General features: G+C 43.0%; 2 non-coding genes across 2 annotated transcripts; both read left to right on the top strand.

Annotated features, from left to right (window-relative positions):
* The first annotated feature begins 920 nt into the window (after positions 1 to 920).
* TRNAD-GUC lies at positions 921 to 992 on the top strand. The gene has a single exon. It is a non-coding gene; the product is annotated as a tRNA-Asp (tRNA).
* A 3,726-nt stretch (positions 993 to 4,718) lies between these two features.
* On the top strand, positions 4,719 to 4,790 carry TRNAD-GUC. The gene has a single exon. It is a non-coding gene; the product is annotated as a tRNA-Asp (tRNA).
* The last annotated feature ends 16,888 nt before the right edge of the window (positions 4,791 to 21,678 follow it).

The following is a 21,678-nucleotide window of genomic DNA, read 5'->3' as shown; positions in this document are numbered from 1 at the left end:
ATAATTTGGTGTGTGAGGTGCGCTTTAAATTTCAGATCATTTGGACATATGAGTAGCTGTCAGAAAAAATACAAATTGGGTCAGAACAGTACATGAACAGTAAACATTTTTGCAGACCCCAAATTTGTTTTTTTTCGAGAGCTATTCAGATGTCCAAAAATTTGGAGCGGACCGCTCGCACCAAATTATCTACTGTGCCAAAAAAATTGGATTTTTTAAAAAAAATTCTAGTATTTGTTTTGAATTTTTTTTCCTCAACGTGGGTGCAGATGTGCCTGGGCACCGAATCGTCGCTCTCCCCAAAAAGGCACCGTTGCTCTATATATAGTAGGGCATCTGTTGGAGATGCATCATATATTCATGTGATAGACGTTTCCACAGCCAGCAAGAACATGTATACCTCTGGGAGTTGCTAAAAAACTGGTAGTTGTCTCATATTTCGGGTACCTTGAGAAATATGACTTTCTTGTTCTTGGCGAGATGCACTATTTGCTTCAGCCGACGAATATCTGCACTTTGGCGTAGCTAGTAAATATGCAGTATCACTTTTCCGCATGCAGCTTAAATTTTGCAATAGAGAACTATGAACTCTCAAGAACTAGATCTGCTTGAACAAGTTAAGATTAAAATAGGCATCACTGCTAGAACTATGAACTCTCAAGAACTAGATCTCAGAGAAGTTAATATTAAGGTTTTCTGAGAAACTGTTAATGTGCTTGACGGGGATGAATTTGGGATTTCATCGATCGAACCTTCCGAAGAAACCAAAAAGAAACCTTCCGAAGAAACCAAAAAAAAAAACCTTCCGAAGAAACCAAAAGCAGAAGAACCGAGTCTTGTATCGGATCGCCAGTTCGGAAGTGCGCTAAACTTTGAGAATTCAACAATGTTAGAACTCAACCAAATAAAATACCATCGAAGTCGTTGTAGTATAGTGGTAAGTATTCCCGCCTGTCACGCGGGTGACCCGGGTTCGATCCCCGGCAACGGCGAATCTTGTGTTTTTTTTTGCACTTCTGCAGCATTTTTCTTTTTTGCAAGTACTTCTGCAGCATTTTCATCCATCCTAGCCAAGCCATGTTATCCCTGTTTTGTCAGTACGTACAAATAGGTCATGGAAATGCAACCTGTGGGCACAAATAATTTTGTCCATAAACAACCGCGGACGTGCCCGGGCGTGTTCGTGGGCGCTGACTGGTCAAGTCTCATATGTTAGCTTCAACATCCACGTCCCTCATATCCAAAACCCGAAACGGATGCAATCTATGCAACACTATGTATAAATATGACCAACACCCAGTTCATCGGGGCATCATTTTATCGCCGGACAAAACCACACGTAGTTCATCGACGGACAAGCCAGGAGGAAAGTTGGAAGTTTTAACTGCATGAAGCTTTATTCTGATGAAGGCACTCTCTACTAACCCAAACTAGTACTAACAACATGAAACATGTTAATATAGACGTAATTCTCCCAAAATCTGAAACCAGCCACATTGTAACCAATATCTACTGGTCGATACTATGGCAGCGACTACAGGGCTCTAGGACCTTGAACTGGACATGCTTTGAAACTCTCCACGCGATGCACCTACCCGCAACCTCCACGGCTCTATGAGCTCCCGCGACATTTGTCTTGCTCATTGCCCAACACTGACCATTCTTTGTTGAGGCGGGGCATCTGCCAATGGTGCCCAACCTTCCATTGGAGAAGTAGATCGTGTCTACCGTTAGACATTCGAGGGAAGCCGCGCTCTCGAGGATGAGGACCGTGAGCTCGATCAAGCTATCGGATAGATAGAATCCTGTGATCAGCACCTGCCTAAGGCGGTCATGCCGGTACTCTAGCTTTCGTCTAGAATACTCGTTGTCGTCTCCAGAAACGAGATCAGGTCTGCTAGCACCCTCCTCTATCTGCATATAAATTACTGTGTCATTGTTTCGATAAAAAAAGTGTACCACACTATTCATCATAGATAACTTTTAGTGTTACGGATAGTGACTTCACCTGTAGAATGAAAGATTCCAGGACAGGAGAAGCAGCAAGAAAAGAGACCAAAGAGAAGATGTCACGACTTGGAGCGAAGGGCATTGCTGCTCGATGGAGTACGATTTCCAGGTTCTTGAGGTGGGGGAACTTGGAGGGCAACATTGGATTTGGAATATTGACTTTCTGAATAAGGACGAACCCCAAGATTAATAAAGATGTGTTGTATACATAATTTAGTTGTGCAGTGTATACTTAAATATGTCCATGTAGTTTGGTCATCGAGATGTTATTAAAGCCAAAAACATATACCTCTTCATTGGGTGAGTGCAGGGTAAGACTCTCAACATTCCGTATGATGGATGGAAGCTTGGTGCGAGCATCAGAGAGAAGAACTCTTGACAAATCTACATTCTGAAGTTGAGTAGAACTTCTCACAGAGATTTTGTCAGGATCCCAATCCTATCACAGTGAAAGGAGCAGAGATTTGGTGCTTCGATCTGTACTGTATGCAGCCCTGTGCATTGTATAAAACTAAGGTATTTGAGCTGCTGCAACGTCCAAGCTATTCGCAAGCAAGTTAACCCCCAACAATAGGAGATGTCCAACTTCTTTAGGATTGAAGATTTTGAGAGCAAGAGCCCTAATCCTTTCTCTGTTACACAGATAAGAGACAAATGTAAACAAGTCAATCTTCTCAAGATGCCAATTGATGAGGTGGGATGAAAAGCAAAGCCGGAGAGGCGGAGAGATTGGATTGAACTTGCAGCTGCCTCATGAGACAAAAGGGCACATGGGAAGCTGTATTCTTCCTTGAGTAAAGGTATTAACAAGTCAAGTTCTTTGATCCCAGACTTGACAGTGATTTGGAGCCACCTGTCGAGGACGGAGGCTTTGATTTTGCCATAAGTGGCAAGTATAAGTGTAAGTTTAAGTGTCTCCACCTTAATCCCATTGTTGTCATGGTTTTCAAGAATTTGGTCTACTTTTTTTATGATACAGGTTTCTTGTTCTTTCAATGTCTTATTGGCCAATCCAAGTGTATGTTGGTTGAGTACAAGGTTGGAATAGCATCTCCAGGAACATAGAAATCCACGACACACACAGGCAGCACGAGCAGCGTCTTGTACTGTCAAGAGGGAGTGTATGCAGTGTATAATATCCTACAGAAACAAGGTTGACAGGTTCAACAGTTAGATTGGAGCTAGTAGTTGACTGCAATATAAAGAACAAATCATATTTATATAGCTTGCTAATTTATGCATGTACTTTGCATCAAGGCCTGCAATGGACGAGAACAGTTCATCAATAGAGCAGAGAGCTAATAACTACTCACTCTAATATGGGAATGAGAGAGTACATTCATGCATGCATAACTATTGTTGCCGATTTACAATGAACTGAACCAGTGATTCTGTGGAAACAAAGCATTGTTACAATTTACCAAGGAAAAACTTGGCGGGCTATACAAAATAGCGCTGCCCCTTCAAATATGCTATTAGTGTGCTATACTGTGCTATTAGCGAGACATTGTACAATAGTTTATTTAGCAAGACAATTCTCTGCACTATTAGCAGTGCTATTTTTTTCAGTGCACTTTACGTGCAACACAATGAGAAATTGTTAGCAAAAGGCGAGCCAAAGCAAAAGTGTTAGGCCAAGATGCGTCGGTTGTACTTTCCTGGGGATCCCGTGATAGACGTTTCTAGAGCCAGCAAGGTCATATACATACCTCTGGGAGATCGGCTTGTTGTTGGCAGGATGCACCATATGTTTCAGCCGTCGAAGCCTCTGTTCCACTATCTGCAAGTCAGCATGCATAGCTTGTAAATATTCATGTAGTATCACTTTTTCTCATGCAACTCAAAATTTGCAAGAGAGAACTATGGATTCTCAAGAACCCTGCTGGCTACTTGAACAAGGAAAGCTACAACAAATTTGGTGCGAGAAAACCCGAAAGTTCAAAACAGTCGGCCAGGATACGCAGAGGTGGATAATCTGAAGCTTTTTATCGATCTGAGCTCTTAGAGCAACTAGAGCTCTTCCGCCTCCCTCCTGATGACGATCAAGGACGACGCCCGCTCCTGGGCCTTTGCAGGAGTCAAAGGACTCAACAGCATTATCCCTGTAATGTAGCCTAGGTTGTCTAGGCTGAGCAACCCATCTCATGCTCTCTTTGTATCGTGTGCACGCCTTGTAGTGTATGTGACCACGATGCCACTCTGTATGTTCTAACCCTTTCTATCGATGCAATGATACGCTCACAGTAGCGTATTCGTTAAAAAAAGGTTTTGTTAATCTGAGACTGATATCAATTAATGTACTTCTTGACGTGCTGATCGATTGAACCTTACACAAAACAACTGGGTGCGCGACGAGATCAACAAATTTTGGCCTAGAGCAGAAGGACCGAGATGGGCTGAAAAGCTGGGAGACATACTTGCATGAGGAGTAGAGAGTGTCGTTCAGTCGTCTTCACGGATTGCCGTCGGGGGAGACGGAGAAGGCCCTGGTGGGAGGTGCCGACCACAAGGGGTGGGTGTTGGCCATGGCGATCTATAGCGTGAGGCCCCAGTTATATCTTCTTTTGAGGGTTAGTTTCGGTTATTTATGTCAATGTTTTCGCCGGAGACGGCGGTGATCCCGTTTCCTGTTCGAGCTGCAATACGGAAGTGTGCTAAACTTTGAGAGGCCAACAATGTTAAAAATCTTCCAAAGAAAACTGCTGAAAGTCGTTGTAGTATAGTGGTAAGTATTCCCGCCTGTCACGCGGGTGACCCGGGTTCGATCCCCGGCAACGGCGTTTCATTTTTTTCTCTTTCTTTGTCTTTTTTTTCTTTATGCACTTCTCCAGCAATTGCGCCAGCATTTTCATCCATCATTCATCGCCCAACCTATTACGGTTCGTCAACAGGTCATGGAAATGCAACCCCTTTTGGCAGAATTAATTTCGTGCATGCACATGTTCCTACCTAAACATAATCATCATGTTGGTCAGTTATAAAATGTCACTGATCATTTGCGCTTTCTTTTCGATAAAGGGCGATTTTATTATCTTAGAATGTAGCATTAAAGGGATACAAAACATTATGAGTAACACCCGGCCTCTGCATAACTAAGATGCACACAACCAAATACAAAAGTCTGACAAAAACATGAAATATAAACCGACATATCGGCAACAGTAGAGTCCTATAGATCGACACTATGCCTATGTCGAAGGTGGTGGTGGATCGATCCGGAGGTTATGTTGCCACCCATGTTGGGAAAAAACCTCCGTAGCCACCTGCTCCAACCTTCTCTTTCTTTGTCTTTTTTTTTCTTTATGCACTTCTACAGCAATTGCGCCAGCATTTTCATCCATCATTCATCGCCCAACCTGTTACGGTTCGTCAACAGGTCATGGAAATGCAACCCCTTTTGGCAGAATTAATTTCATGCATGCACATGTTCCTGCCTAAACATAATCATCATGTTGGTCAGTTATAAAATGTCACTGATTATTTGCGCTTTCTTTTCGATAAAGGGCGATTTTATTATCTTAGAATGTAGCATCAAAGGGATACAAAACATTATGAGTAACACCAGGCCTCTGCATAACTAAGATGCACACAACCAAATTCAAAAGTCTGACAAAAAACATGAAATATAAACCGACATATCGGCAACAGTAGAGTCCTATAGACCGACACTATGCCTATGTCGAAGGTGGTGGTGGATCGATCTGGAGGTTATGTTACCACCCATGTTGGGAAAAAACCTCCGTAGCCACCTGCTCCAACCGCGTACACACCGCCTTGAACAGCGATTGGTGCTCCGATCGTTGTAGCATAGACCACGTATGAAGCGAGTGCGTACAACGGAAGGTAACCAATAGAGGAGAATCATTTTTTCCGTTAAAAACCAAATCGTTTCTACATAGCTAGAGCGACTAAATTAAGGCGTACGCTCCCATCCTTATAAGCGCTTTAAACCTATTTGGAATACCGTTCAACCAGTGACCAAATATATTGGCAACACTTACCGACGGATATAAATTTGACACTACTTGGATGATTGATCACGTAGAACGTGCAAACTTGCATTGGAAAAAGAGGTGTTTGATTGTCTCGTCATGAGTACAAAAACAACACTTCTTACTCCCTGACCAGTTGCGTCGTGCGAGGTTGTCTTTGGTTAACACAACTCCCTTACGAAGATACCACACGAAGATTTTCACTTTTAGTGAAATCTTGGGCTTCCAAATTTTCTTGTTATTACTCACTGGTACCTTAGAATGTGTGAGTGCATGGTACATAGAGTCTGTAAGGGCATATTTATCCCTTAGTAGTTTTGGTGATTGATGACAATGCTTTTGCCAACTAATTGTGTGTATTGAGCATTTCAGATATATCATGTCTAAGCACAAGACGATTTGGTGCCCCTCGAAGCTCATTGAAGACGGCGTTTCTCTTTGTTTCTTTTCGGTAGATTTGAGTCGTAGGAAAGCCGTACTATTAAGAGAGGGTCCGCCTTGGAAAGGTTTGGGTGGAATCATCACATACACGTCTGTTCCTTTCTGCACCCACTAGTGCAGAACCGGGCTTTAGTCCCGGTTCGTAAAGGCCTTTAGTGCCGGTTCCATAACCGGCACTAAAGGGTGGGCACTAAAGCCCCCCCCCTTTAGTACCGGTTCGGCACGAACCGGCGCTAAAGTGCCACCACGTGGGACGAGCCAGGCCACGGGTGTGGTAGATCATTAGTACCGGTTGGTAACACCAACCGGTACTAAATGTTTGTGGGTTTTGGTTTTATTTTTTATTTTTCCTTTAAATTTGTGTTATCAATTTAATTTAGGATTTTTTTACGTTATAATGAGTTGTTAAATCATTAGGTGAAAGTACCGCAGATTAGTTTCGACTAGATGCATGTGGATCCTAGCTAGCTGAGTGATCAAGTATATGCCATATATCCATATTATTTGATCACCTAAGTGATCAAGTTATATGGATATGGCATATACTTGATCACTTAGCTAGGATCCATCCAGTTCAAACTAATTTGCGGTTTCTTTCATAAATGATATATATAATAATTCATCATCATCATCACATATTAATATATAAACTCTTGCATCATATCATCACCAACAACAGTATACTAGCTAGCTAAAAATTATCGTAGTCGTCATTACCACTATTTAATCATCATAGTCATTACCGCTATCTAATCACCACCAACACTAGCTTAAAGAAGACACATTCACTTGTACCAGAAGCAAAGATATCATCGAGTTGAACATGGTCATGATATTATAAGCATTCATAACAAGCAAATCACTCTTTGAAATTAAGTTCAGGACGAAGAATACAGACATGAGAGGACAAATACTAAGAGCATGAACTAGCTAAATCACTCCTGCTGCTCCCTCTCAGGTAAAATAGCATAGAACATGTATAGCTCTCCTGATTCATCATACTGGAGCATGCAGATGAATCTGTCTCCTAATCGTGGGATGCGCTTCTCCTTGCTGCCCCCTAGTACTTCTCTGGTATCGTTAACAATTTTACTCCAATCTTTCACTATTAAGCATTCATCGCTTTCAGAAATCCTGAATGCACTCATGTGCAATGTAGGATATCTTGGTCGTAAGCTAACCATTGATATGCGACCTTTTGTCTTGATCCACTGAGGCACAACTGTCATCAGGAGTCCCTGTTGAAGAACATCGTATAGTAATTAATATACTTATCAATGAAAGTTTAGGTTCAAAAATAATGTATGCAAAAGATGCACTAAGGATAAATAGTAAAATTTTTACCATCTTTCCATTATAGATGTGACCATAGTTCAATACGATCACTATTGGTCGCACGTTTTGAGTACTAAAATTTCTAAGTGCAGGAAGAAAATTTGTCTTGATAGTATGAAGATCCTCAAGCCATGAAACATAATGACTTATCTCCTCGTAGTTTAGTTCAGCCCCGGGACAGTAGTAGGTCCTGTCTACCAAGCGCCGGACATGTTTGCTTGAACCAAAATAAGCTGACAATAGAAATTAGTTGTCAACTATTTTTGAATAAACAATATCAAAGACATAAACATGGTTGAGAAAAACTCACATAATGGTAGAACTGGAGGCATCTGCACATCGACCCAGATGTCTCTATTACCTTCAATATCATCTTCCGGACGAATATAAAAGGTGATAACCATATCAGGCTCAAATGCATAAGTCTTGCATAGTGCTTGCCAAGTTTTGCATTCTAAATGGGTGTATGTGTCTGCATTGTATAATTTGACGTTGAAAGTATACCCATGCTTGGTTTTCAAGTAAACTCTCTTTACCTCCATATCATTCATCGCACTGAAACATATCTTATCCAAGACAAAAATTCTTGCATGGCAGGGGATGCGCTAGTAGAATAGTGAAAATTTAAAATTATAAGTTGAAGCAAATGAAGCATAAGTCATGCTTTATTACGAAAAAATACTTGTCGTTGTGACTTACTGTATCCACTTCGAATGTCTCATCGAACTTGATGCTGAAGCGCCTATTATCAACAAGGAAATTTCTGTCGCACAGACCGCGTTGGTCTTCACAGTATTCACACATAATGAAATCTTTTTCATCGTCAGACGACATTTCCTATGTTCATATAGGTGAAACATTAAACACTTACTATCTAACATTAATTAATATCTAGTTATTCTAATATTCATCTAACATTTGACATTAATATCTAACATATATTTCTATCTAATTCATCTAATATTTGACATTAATCTAACATTTATATAAACTAAATAAATAAATAAATATATATATAATTAAAAAAACAGAAAAAATCATTAACAAATAACAGAAAAAATCATTAACATTAACATCTAGCTAGTTAAGTTCTATATATAGGTGAAACATTACTAGTTCTATTATTTCAACTAATTCAACTAGTTCTATTAATTCAACTAAGCATTTACTAAAAATAAACTAGTTATATTAATTCAACTAGTTCAAATCTCATATACCTAATTAATATCTAGCTAATTTATTTAACAATTGACATTAATATTTAACTTTCTATCTAATTCATATCAAACATTCGACATTAATCTAGCATTCTTATCTAGGTAATTCATCTAATTAACAATTTGACATGCATTAATCTAAAAAACAAAAAACAGAAAGTAAGTAAAAAATTTGTGTGTGTGTGTGTGTGTGTGTGTTTGTGTGTGTACGTACGAGCGGGGGCGGCGGCGTACGGGCGGCGGCGCGAGACGGCGACGACAGGGGCGGCGACCTCGACGACGGGGACGGCCGGGGCGCGCGACGACGGGGACGGGGACGGCCGGGGCGCGTGACGACGGGGACGGGGACAGCCGGGGCGCGACGACGGCGACGGGGACGGGGCGCGATACGGGGCGGGGGCGGCGACGAAGACGAACAGGAACTAACTAATTTTTTTTATAAGTGTTGTATATATAGGAGAGGCCTTTAGTACCGGTTGGAGTCACCAACCGGTACTAAAGGCCAACGTTGGCCAGGCCAAGAGGCGGGAAGAGCAGGCCATTAGTACCAGTTGGTGGCTCCAACCGGTACTAAAGACCACCCTTTAGTATCGGTTGGAGCCACCAACCGGTACTAAAGGTGGTGCGCTGCTGCACAAAGTTTAGTCCCATCTCACCGGGCGAAGGGCAGCCGCACTGATTTATAAACCCAGCCGCGACTGCCCTTTTGAACTCCTCTATAAAGCAGGCTTCTGGGCCTAACTACGGCGCGCTGCCCTATGAGCCTGCTGGGCCTGAAATTGCACGCCCGTGGTCTAGCAGGCCCACAGGGCAGCGCCCCAATTTTTTATATAGTTTTTTCTTTTCTGCTTTATTTTTTCTTCTATTTATTTCTGAGTAGTTTTTATATAGTTTTTTCTTTTCTGCTATATTTATTTTCTTCTATTTATTTCTGAGTAGTTTTTTATATAGTTTTTTTCTTTTCTGCTATAGTTTTTTCTTTTCTGCTATTTTTTCTTTTCTGCCATTTTTTCTTTTCTGGTTTATTTATTTTTCTTCTATTAATTTATTTTTATATACCATGCCAAGTTGATGGTTGAAAGTTGATGGCGTGGCTTTGAATGGTGCATACTGATGCACAAAAAGTCTGGAGTTATAATAAGTTTAAAAAATGAAGTGCCGGTGTAACAGATGAGTTTTTGTCTGAAACCGGCCCTCATACTTTGAAAGAGATTGTCCGGTTTGTACACGAAGTGCATCCAGTTTTTGCCGTAACAGAAGAAGTCCGGAGTTGTAATAAGTTATTAAAAATAAAAAAGAGGTGCAATGCTCATTAATTAGCTTCAAGCCTTTCGGAATAGTGTAAACTGCACTGCACATAGCTCCGTGCAGTCTACCCTATTCCTCAAGGCTTGAAGCTAAGCAACGTGCAGGTGAGCATTGAGCCTCTTCTTCATCGTCTCTGCACTCAGGGCTTATAAACCGCTCCTAGTGCCTCTCTCTTCGCGAGGTGGGACTAAAAAACAGCTTACTAAGAAACTCTAGTAGTGGTTCATGCCATGAACCGGTATTAAAGGTGCTCGTGGGGCCCCCAGCATGACCTGACACAACCTCATTAGTACCAGTTCGTGGCACGAACCGGTGCTAAAGGTTCGCCATGAACCGGTACTAAAGAGCTCCTCCCGCCTAGCCGTTGGAACCGGCACTAATGGACACATTAGTGCCGGCTCAAATTCAAACCGGGACTAATGTATCTCATTTTGTAGTGCTTTTCGATTTCAGGGTCATTTAGCTCAAAACAAATCATTAAATGCATGAAAAATAGCAAATGAAGGCAGAAATGGTTGAAAGTTGATGGCGTCGCTTTGAATGGTGCATACTGATCGCACAAAAAGTCTGGAGTTGTAATAAGTTTTAAAAAATGAAATGCCTTTGTAACAGATGAGTTTTCGTCAGAAACCCGGATACTTCGAAAGAGATTGTCCAGTTTGTAAATGAAGTGCATCCAGTTTTTTCCGTAACCCTCTGTACTTTTTTGCACATGCTATGTGGGTGAAATGATGATACCATGCCAAGTTTCGACTTTTTCAGAGTTCATTTGTAGTGCTTTTCAATTTCAGGGTCATGCTATGTGGGTGAAAATTGATGACGTCACTTTGAATGGTGCATACGGAACGCAAAAAATATAAGAGCATTTAGATCATGATCTTATATTTCTTTACAGTCTGAATTGTCAATATGATCTTATACATCAAAAATACTTTGATCATCAATGATCTTTTTGTGTACAATCTGAATTGTCAATATGAGTCCTCAACGATTTGTAAACCGGTGAAGACTCATATTGCGGCCACAAATTCTACACATAGAGTTCAATGAAGATCAAGTGCTTGTGATAGTTTGAGAAGTAACATATTTAAGGTGGTAAAAACCTTGTTAGGGGAGCGAGGTGGGACTAAAAACAGCTTGCCATAACCTCATTAGTACCGGTTCGTGGTACGAACCGGCACTAAATGGTGATGGTGGGGCCATAGCCTGACCGCAGGCTGCCACAGCCTCTTTAGTACCGGTTCGTGGCATGAACCAGTACTAAAGGTTCGCCATGAACCGGTACTATTGATCGCCGCCACGAACCGGTACTATTGATCACATTAGTTCCGGTTCTGTTACAAATCGGCACTAATGTGCTTCACATTTGACCCTTTTTCTACTAGTGACCACCTTTCCTTTGGCTCTTTGGAGCATCCTCCGTCTCTTCGTATCTCTGCAAAATGAAGGACTCCTAGTGTTGCTGAACTGGGGCATGCGGTAGTACTGCTCCTCAGAGCGGTAGTACCGCAGGCCCCTGCGGTAGTACCGGCCATGGGCGCGGTAGTACCGCAGGTGCTCACGGTAGTACCGCTTCTTAGAAGTGGTAGTACCATGGCCTCAGGCCTGCACAGCAGCACGAGCGGAAGTAGGGGCGGGTGTAATTTTTTTACATCCGCGTCCTGTGCGGTAGTACCGCTCCAGGCTTGCGGTAGTACCGTGTCGGATTTTTGCATAGATCAAAACTCAGCGGAAGTAGCCATGGGTGTATTTTTATATGTCCATGCCTTCCCAGCCTAGACTATTCCTGCCGTGTGGTAGTACCGCAAGGGGGGCGCGGTAGTACCGCGCCAGCGGTTCTACCGCCCCCTGCCTCATCGCATCAGGACTAGTCCCAGGCCCTGTCGTGCCAGCGGTAGTACCGCGGTGCCTCGCGGTAGTACCGCGGGCCTTTGCGGTAGTGATACGTCTCCAACGTATCTATAATTTTTGATTGCTCCATGCTATTATATTATCTGTTTTGGATGTTAATGGGCTTTATTTTACACTTTTATATTATTTTTGGGACTAACCTATTAACCGGAGGCCCAGCCCAAATTGCTGTGTTTTGCCTATTTCAGTATTTCGTAGAAAAGGAATATCAAACGGAATCCAAACGGAATGAAACCTTCGGGAGCGCGATTTTTGGAGCAAACATGATCCAGAGGACTTGGAGTGGATGTCAAGCAACCAACGAGGCGGCCACAAGGCAGGGGGCGCGCCTACCCCCCTGGGCGTGCCCTCCACCCTCGTGGGCCCCTCGTGGCTCCACCGACCTACTTCTTCCTCCTATATATATCTACGTACCCCGCAAACATCCAGGAGCACCACGAAAACCTAATTCCACCGCCGCAACCTTCTGTACCCAAGAGATCCCATCTTGGGGCCTTTTCCGGAGCTCCGCCGGAGGGGACATTGATCACGGAGGGCCTCTACATCAACTCCATGGCCCCTCGGATGATGTGTGAGTAGTTTACCTCAGACCTTCGGGTCCATAGTTATTAGCTAGATGGCTTCTTCTCTCTATCTCTTTGGATCTCAATACAAAGTTCTCCTCGGTTTTCTTGGAGATCTATTCAATGTAACTCTTTTTGCGGTGTGTTTGTTGAGATCCGATGAATTGTGGGTTTATGATCAAGTTTATCTATGAACAATATTTGAATCTTCTCTGAATTCTTTCATGTATGATTGGTTATCTTTTCAAGTCTATTCGAATTATCAGTTTGGTTTGACCTACTAGATTGATCTTTCTTGCAATGGGAGAAGTGCTTAGCTTTGAGTTCAATCTTGCGGTGCTCGATCCCAGTGACAGAAAGGGAAACGACACGTATTGTATTGTTTCCATCGAGGATAAAAAGATGGGGTTTATATCATATTGCATGAGTTTATCCCTCTACATCATGTCATCTTGCTTAAGGCGTTACTCTGTTCTTATGAACTTAATACTCTAGATGCATGCTGGATAGCGGTCGATGTGTGGAGTATTAGTAGTAGATGCAGGCAACAGCCGGTCTACTTGTCACGGACGTGATGCCTATATACATGATCATACCTAGATATTCTCATAATTATTCGCTTTTCTATTAGTTGCTCGACAGTAATTTGTTCACCCACCGTAATACTTATGCTATCTTGAGAGAAGCCACTACTGAAACCTATGGCCCCTGGGTCTATTCTCCATCATATAAGTTTCCATTCTATTTTATTTTGCAATATTTACTTTCAATCTATATCATAAAAATACCAAAAATATTTATCTTATTATTATCATCTCTATCAGATCTCACTCTTGCAAGTGGCCGTGAAGGGATTGACAATCCTTTTATCACATTGGTTGCGAGGTTCTTATTTGTTTGTGTAGGTACGAGGTGACTCACGCGTGGTATCCTACTGGATTGATACCTTGGTTCTCAAAAACTGAGGGAAATACTTACGCTGCTTTGCTGCATCACCCTTTCATCTTCAAGGGAAAACCAACACATGCTCAAGAGGTAGCAGGTAGTATCGCTTGTATCGTGCGGTAGTACCGCTCGTCGTGGGCTGAGTTAGTGGATGATACGTCTCCAACGTATCTACTTTTCCAAACACTTTTGCCCTTGTTTTGGACTCTAACTTGCATGATTTGAATGGAACTAACCCGGACTGAGCCGTTTTTAGTAGAATTGCCATGGTGTTATTTTTGTGCACAGATAAAAGTTCTACGAATGACCTGAAAATCAACGGAAAATATTTTTGGAATATATAAAAAATACTGGCGAAAGAATTAACATCAGGGGGCTCACACCCTATCCACGAGGGTGGGGCGCGCCCCCTGCCTCATGGGCCCCCTGACGCTCCACCGACCTCAACTCCAACTCCATATATTCACGTTTGGGGAGAACAAAATCGGAGAGAAGGATTCATTGCGTTTTGCAATATGGAGCCGCCGCCAAGCCCTAATCTCTCTCAGGAGGGCTAATCTGGAGTCCGTTCGGGGCTCCGGAGAGGAGAATCCATCGCCATTGTCATCATCAACCTTCCTCCATCGCCAATTTCATGATGCTCACCGCCATGCATGAGTAATTCCATCTTAGGCTTGCTGGACGGTGATGGGTTGGATGAGATTTATCATGTAATCGAGTTAGTTTTGTTAGGGTTTGATCCCTAGTATCCATTATGTTCTGAGATTGATGTTGTTGTGACTTTGCTATGCTTAATGCTTGTCACTAGGGCCCGAGTGCCATGATTTCAGATCTGAACCTATTATGTTTTCATGAATATATGTGAGTTCTTGATCCTATCTTGCAAGTCTATAGTCACCTATTATGTGTTATGATCCGTTAACCCCGAAGTGACAATAATCGAGATACTTACTGGTGATGACTGTAGTTTGAGGAGTTCATGTATTCACTCAGTGTTAATGCTTTGGTCCGGTACTCTATTAAAAGGAGGCCTTAATATCCCTTAATTTCCAATAGGACCCCGCTGCCACGGGGGGGGGGGGGGTAGGACAAAAGATGTCATGCAAGTTATTTTCCATAAGCACGTATGACTATATTGGGAATACATGCCTACATTACATTGATGAAATGGAGCTAGTTCTGTGTCACCCTATGTTGGGGATCGTAGCAGAAAATTAAAATTTTCTACGCATCACCAAGATCAATCTATGGAGTAATCTATCAACAAGGGGAAGGAGAGTGCATCTACATACCCTTGTAGATCGCTAAGCGGAAGCGTTGCAAGAACGCGGATGAAGGAGTCGTACTCGCAGCGATTCAGATCGCGGTTGATTCCGATCTAAGCGCCGAACAACGGCGCCTCCGCGTTCAACACACGTGCATCCCGGTGACGTCTCCCACGCCTTGATCCAGAAAGGGGAGAAGGAGAGGTTGGGGAAGACTCCATCCAACAGCAGCACGACGACATGGTGGTGGTGGAGGAGCGCAGAACTCCAGCAGGGCTTTGCCAAGCACTACGAGAGACGAGGAGGGAGAGAGGTAGGGCTGCGCCAAGAGGGAGATGATCTCGTGTGTCTTGCAGCCCCCAATACCTCAAGTATATATAGGGGAAGGGGAGGGGCTGCGCCCCCATCTAGGGTTCCCTCCCTAGGGGTGGCGGCAACCCCAAAACCCATCTAGGGTTGCGGCCAAGGGGGGAGAGAGGGGGGCGCACCTAGGGTGGGCCTTAAGGCCCATCTGGACCTAGGGTTTGCCCCCTCCCACTCTCCCTTGTGCCTTGGGCCTTGGTGGGGGGGGGCACCAGCCCACCTGGGGCTGGTCCCCTCCCACACTTGGCCCACACAGCCTTCTAGGGCTGGTGGCCCCACCTGGTGGACCCTCAGGACCCTCCCGGTGGTCCCGGTACGTTACCGATAGCACCCGAAACTTTTTCGGTGACCAAAACGGGACTTCCCATATATAAATCTTTACCTCCGGACCATTCCGGAACTCCTTGTGACGTCCGGGATCTCATCCAGGACTCCGAACAACATTCGGTAACCACGTACATCTATTCCCTATAACCCTAGCGTCATCGAACCTTAAGTGTGTAGACCCTACGGGCTCGGGAGTCATGCAGACATGGCCGAGACAACTCTCCGGTCAATAACCAACAGCGGGATCTGGATAACCATGTTGGTTCCCACATGCTCCACGATGATATCATCGGATGAACCACGATGTCAAGGATTCAATCAATCCCGTATACAATTCCCTTTGTCTATCGGTATGATACTTGCCCGAGATTCGATCGTCGGTATCCCGATACCTTGTTCAATCTCGTTACCGGCAAGTCTCTTTACTCGTTCCATAACACATCATCCCGTGATCAACTCCTTGGTCACATTGTGCACATTATGATGATATCCTACCGAGTGGGCCCAGAGATACCTCTCCGTTACAGGGAGTGACAAATCCCAGTCTCGATTCGTACCAACCCAACAGACACTTTTGGAGATACCCGTAGTGCACCTTTATAGCCACCCAGTTATGTTATGACGTTTGGCACACCCAAAGCACTCCTACGGTATCCAGGAGTTGCACAATCTCATGGTCTAAGGAAATGATACTTGACATTAGAAAAGCTTTAGCATACGAACTACACGATCTTGTGGTAGGCTTAGGATTGGGTCTTGTCCATCACATCATTCTCCTAATGATGTGATCCCGTTATCAATGACATCCAATGTCCATGGTCAGGAAATCGTAACCATCTATTGATCAATGAGCTAGTCAACTAGAGGCTTACTAGGGACATGGTGTTGTCTATGTATCCACACATGTATCTGAGTTTCCTATCAATACAATTCTAGCATGGATAATAAACGATTATCATGAACAATGAAATATAATAATAATAACTAATTTATTATTGCCTCTAGGGCATATTTCCAACAGTCTCCCACTTGCGCTAGAGTCAGTAATCTAGTTCACATTGCCATGTGATTAACATTCACAGGTCACACCGCCATGTGACCAACATCCAAAGAGTTTACTAGAGTCAATAATCTAGTTCACATCACTATGTGATTAACACTCAATGAGTTCCAGGTTTGTTCATGTTATGCTTGTGAGAGAGGTTGTAGTCAACGGGTCTGCAATATTCAGATCCCTATGTATTTCGCAAAACTTTATGTCATATCATAGATGCTGCTACCACGTTCCACTTGGAGCTATTCTAAATTGTTGCTCCATTATACGTATCCGGTATCTCTACTCAGAGCTATCCGGATAGGTGTTAAGCTTGCATCGACGTAACTCTTTACGTCGAACTCTTTATCACCTCCATAACTGAGAAACATTTCCTTATTCCTCTAAGGATAATTTTTGACCGCTATCTGGTGATCCACTCCTAGATCACCTTTGTACCCTCTTGCCAGACATGTGGCAAGGCACACATCAGGTGCGGTACTCAGCATGGCATACTGTATAGAGCCTATGACAAAATCATAGGGGACGACCTTCGTCCTTCCTCTTTCTTCTGCTGTGGTCAAGCTTTGAGTCTTACTCAACTTCACACCCTTCAACTCAGGTAAGAATCCCTTCTTTGACTGATCTATTTTGAACTCCTTCAAAATCATGTCAAGGTGTGCGTTCTTTGAAAGTATCATCACGCATCTTGATCTATCTCTATAGATCTTGATGCCCAATATGTAAGCAGCTTTATCCAGGTCTTCCTTTGAAAAATCACTCTTCAAACAACCGTTTATGCTTTCCAGAAATTCTACATTATCTCGGATCAACAATATGTCATCCACATATACTTATCAGAAATGTTGTAGTGCTCCCACTCACTTTCTTGTAAATACAAGTTTCTAGCAAACATTGTATAAACCTAAAAGCTTTGATCACTCCATCAAAGCATATATTCCGACTCCGAGATGCTTGCTCTATTCCATAGAAGGATCGCTAGAGCCAGCATACCTTTTAGCATCCTTAGGATCGACAAAACTTTGATTGTATCACATACAACACTTTCTCACGAAAACTGGTAAGAATTTGTTTTTGACATCCATCTGTTAGATTTCATAATCGAAAAATACAACTAATGCTAACATGATTCCGACGGACTTAAGCATCGCTACGGGTGATAAATTCTCATCGTGCTCAACTCCTTGAACTTGTGAAAAGACTCTTTCCCACAAGTCGAGCTTCATGGACGGTAACATTACCGTCCACGTCCGTCTTCTTCTTAAAGATCCATTTATCTCAATGGCTTGCCGATCATCGGGCAAGTCCACCAAAGTCCATACTTTGTTCTGATACATGGATCCTATCTTGGATTTCATGGCTTCTAACCATTTGTCGGAATACGGGCCCACCATCGCTTCTCCATAGCTCGTAGGTTCATTGTTGTCTAACAACATGATATCTAAGACAGGATTACCATACCACTCAGGAGTAGTACATATCCTTGTCGACCTACGAGGTTCGATAGCAACTTGATCCGAAGCTTCATGATCACTATCATTAACTTCCTATTGAACAGACGTAGGCGCCACAGAAAACATCTTTCTGTGTTGCATCACTCTCTGGTTGAAGTAAAGGTTCGACAACCTCATCAAGTTCTATCTTCCTCCCACTCAATTCTTTCGAGAGAAACTCCTTCTCGAGAAAGGACCCGTTCTTAGCGACAAACAATTTGCCCTTGGATCTGAGGTAGAAGGTATACCCAACTGTCACCTTTGGGTATCCTATGAAGATGTGTTTGTCCGCTTTTGGGTTCGAGCTTCTCCGGCTGAAGCCTTAAGCATCGCAGCCCCAAAAATTAAGAAACGACAATTTTTGGTTTCTTGCCAAACCATATTCATACGACGTCGTCTCAACGGACTTAGATGGTGTCCTATCTAAAGTGAATGCAGCTGTCTCTAACGCATATCCTCAAAATGAAAACGGTAGATCGGTAAGAGACATCATAGATCGCACCATATCTCATAAGGTTCGATTACGATGTCCGGAGACACCATTACCCTGTGGTGTTCCTGGTGGCTTCAACTGTGAAACAATTCCACAATGTCTTAAGTGATTGCCAAACTCATAACTCAGAAATTCTCATTGATCAGGTCATAGGAATTTGATCTTCTTGTTATGATGGTTCTTAACTTCACTCTGAAACCGCTTGAACTTTTCAAATGTTTCGGACTTGTGCTTCATTAAGTAAATATACCTATATCTACTCAAATCGTCAGTGAAGATGAGAAAATAGCGATATCCACCGCACGCTTCAATTCTCATTGGATCACACGCATCATCATGTATGATTTCCAACAAGTCACTTGCCCGTTTCATTGTGCCTGAAAACGGGGTCTTAGTCATCCTGCCCACGAGGCATGGCTCGCATGTGTCAAGCGATTCAAAATCAAGTGACTCCAAACATCCATCGACACGGAGTTTCTTCATGCATCTTACGCCAATATGACCTAAGCAGCAGTGCCACAAGAAAGTGGTACTATCTACATCTTTTGGCGTGGACATGTGTATTACCACGACCGAGATTCACTGAACCATTCACATAGGGTGCATGACCATGAAAGGTATTATTCATGTAAACAGAATAACCATTATTCTCTAACTTAAATGAATAACCGTATTGCAATGAGCATGATCTAATCATATTCATGCTCAACGTAGACACCTGATAACATTTATCTAGGTTCAATACTAATCCCGAAAGCAGATGGAGTGTGCGATGGTGATCTCATCAACTTTGGAAACACTTCCAACACACATCGTCACCTCGCCCTTAGCCAGTCTCCGTTTAGTCCGTAGCTTTTGCTTCAAGTCACCAATAATAGCAACTGAACCGGTATCCAATACCCAGGTGCTACCAGGAGTACTAGTGAGGTACACATTAATAACACATATATACTTTGTTGAAGTTGCCAGCCTTCTTATCTACCATGCATTTGGGGTAATTCCGCTACCAGTGACCATTCCCCTTACAATAGAAGCACTTAGTCTCGGGTTTGGGTTCAACCTTGGGTTCCTTCACTGGAGCGGCAACTGGTTTGCCATCCATGAAGTTTCCCTTCTAGCCTTTGCGCTTCTTGAAACCAGTGGTCTTGTTAAACCATCAACACTTGATGCTCCTTCTTTATTTCTACCTTTTGCGGTCTTAAGCACCGCGAACAGCTCCGGGATCAACTCCATCCCTTGCATGTCATAGTTCATCACGAAGATCTAGTAGCTTAGTGATAGTGGCTAGAGAACTCTATCAATCACTATCTTATCTAGAAGTTTAACTCCCACTTGACTTAAGTGATTGTAGCACCCAGACATTCTGAGCACATGCTCACTAGCTGAGCTATTCTCCTCCATCTTGTTGGCAAAAGAACTTGTCAGAGGTCTCATACCTCTCAACACGGGCATGAGCCTGAAATCCCAATTTCAGCTCTTGGAATATCTCATATGTCTTATGGCGTTCAAAACGTCATTGGAATCCCGATTCTAAGCCATAAAGTATGGTGCACTAAACTATCAAGTAGTCATCAGGATGTGTCTGTCAGGTGTTCACAACATCCACAGACGACATTGTAGGGGTTTGCACATCGAGCGGTGCATCAAAGACGTAAGCCTTCTGTGTAGCAGTCAGGACACTCCTCGGACTACGACCCAGTCCGCATCATTGCTTACCATATCTTTCAACTTAGTCTTTCTCTAGGAACGTATTGAAAACAGGGAGCTACAACGTGAGCTATTTATCTACAACATATTTGCAAAGACAATTTAGACTATGTTCATGATAATTAAGTTCATCTAATCAAATTATTTAATGAACTCCCACTCAGATAGACATCCCTCTAGTCATCTAAGTGAAACATGATCCGAGTCAACTAGGCCGTGTCCGATCATCACGTGAGACGGACTAGTCATCATCGGTGAACATCTTCATGTTGATCGTATCTTCTATACGACTCATGTTCGACCTGTCGGTCTTCCGTGTTCCGAGGCCATGTCTGTACATGCTAGGCTCGTCAAGTCAACCTAAGTGTATTGCGTGTGTAAATTTGGCTTACACCCGTTGTATTCGAACGTTAGAATCTATCACACCCGATCATCACGTGGTGCTTCGAAACAACGAACCTTCACAACGGTGCACAGTTAGGGGGAACACTTTCTTGAAATTATTACGAGGGATCATCTTATTTAAGCTACCGTCGTTCTAAGCAAATAAGATGTAAAACATGATAAACATCACATGCAATCAAATAGTGACATGATATGGCCAATATCATTTTGCTCCTTTGGATCTCCATCTTCGGGGTGCCATGATCATCATCGTCACCGGCATGACACCATGATCTCCATCATCATGATCTCCATCATCGTGTCTTCATGAAGTCGTCTCGTCAACTATTACTTCTACTACTATGGCTAACGGTTTAGCAATAAAGTAAAGTAATTACATGACATTTAAGTTGACACACAGGTCATAAATAAATTAAGACAACTCCTATGGCTCCTGCCGGTTGTCATACTCATCGACATGCAAGTCGTGATTCCTATTACAAGAACATGATCAATCTCATACATCACATATATCATTCATCACATCCTTTTGGCCATATCACATCACACGACACATGCTACAAAAACAAGTTAGACGTCCTCTAATTGTTGTTGCAAATTTTTACGTGGCTGCTATAGGTTTCTAGCAAGAACGTTTCTTACCTACGCCAAAATCACAACGTGATATGCCAATTTCTATTTACCCTTCACAAGAACCCTTTTCATCGAATCCGATCCGACTAAAGCGGGAGAGATAGACACCCGCTAGCCACCTTATGCAACTAGTGCATGTCAGTCGGTGGAACCTGTCTCACGTAAGAGTACGTGTAAGGTCGGTCCGGGCCGCTTCATCCCACGATGCCGCCGAAT

The sequence above is a fragment of the Triticum urartu genome, chromosome 1 (assembly GCF_003073215.2).
Source record: "Triticum urartu cultivar G1812 chromosome 1, Tu2.1, whole genome shotgun sequence".
Lineage (NCBI taxonomy): Eukaryota > Viridiplantae > Streptophyta > Magnoliopsida > Poales > Poaceae > Triticum > Triticum urartu.
Note: the sequence above shows the minus strand (reverse complement) of the source record. Positions and strands in the feature narration are given on the sequence as shown.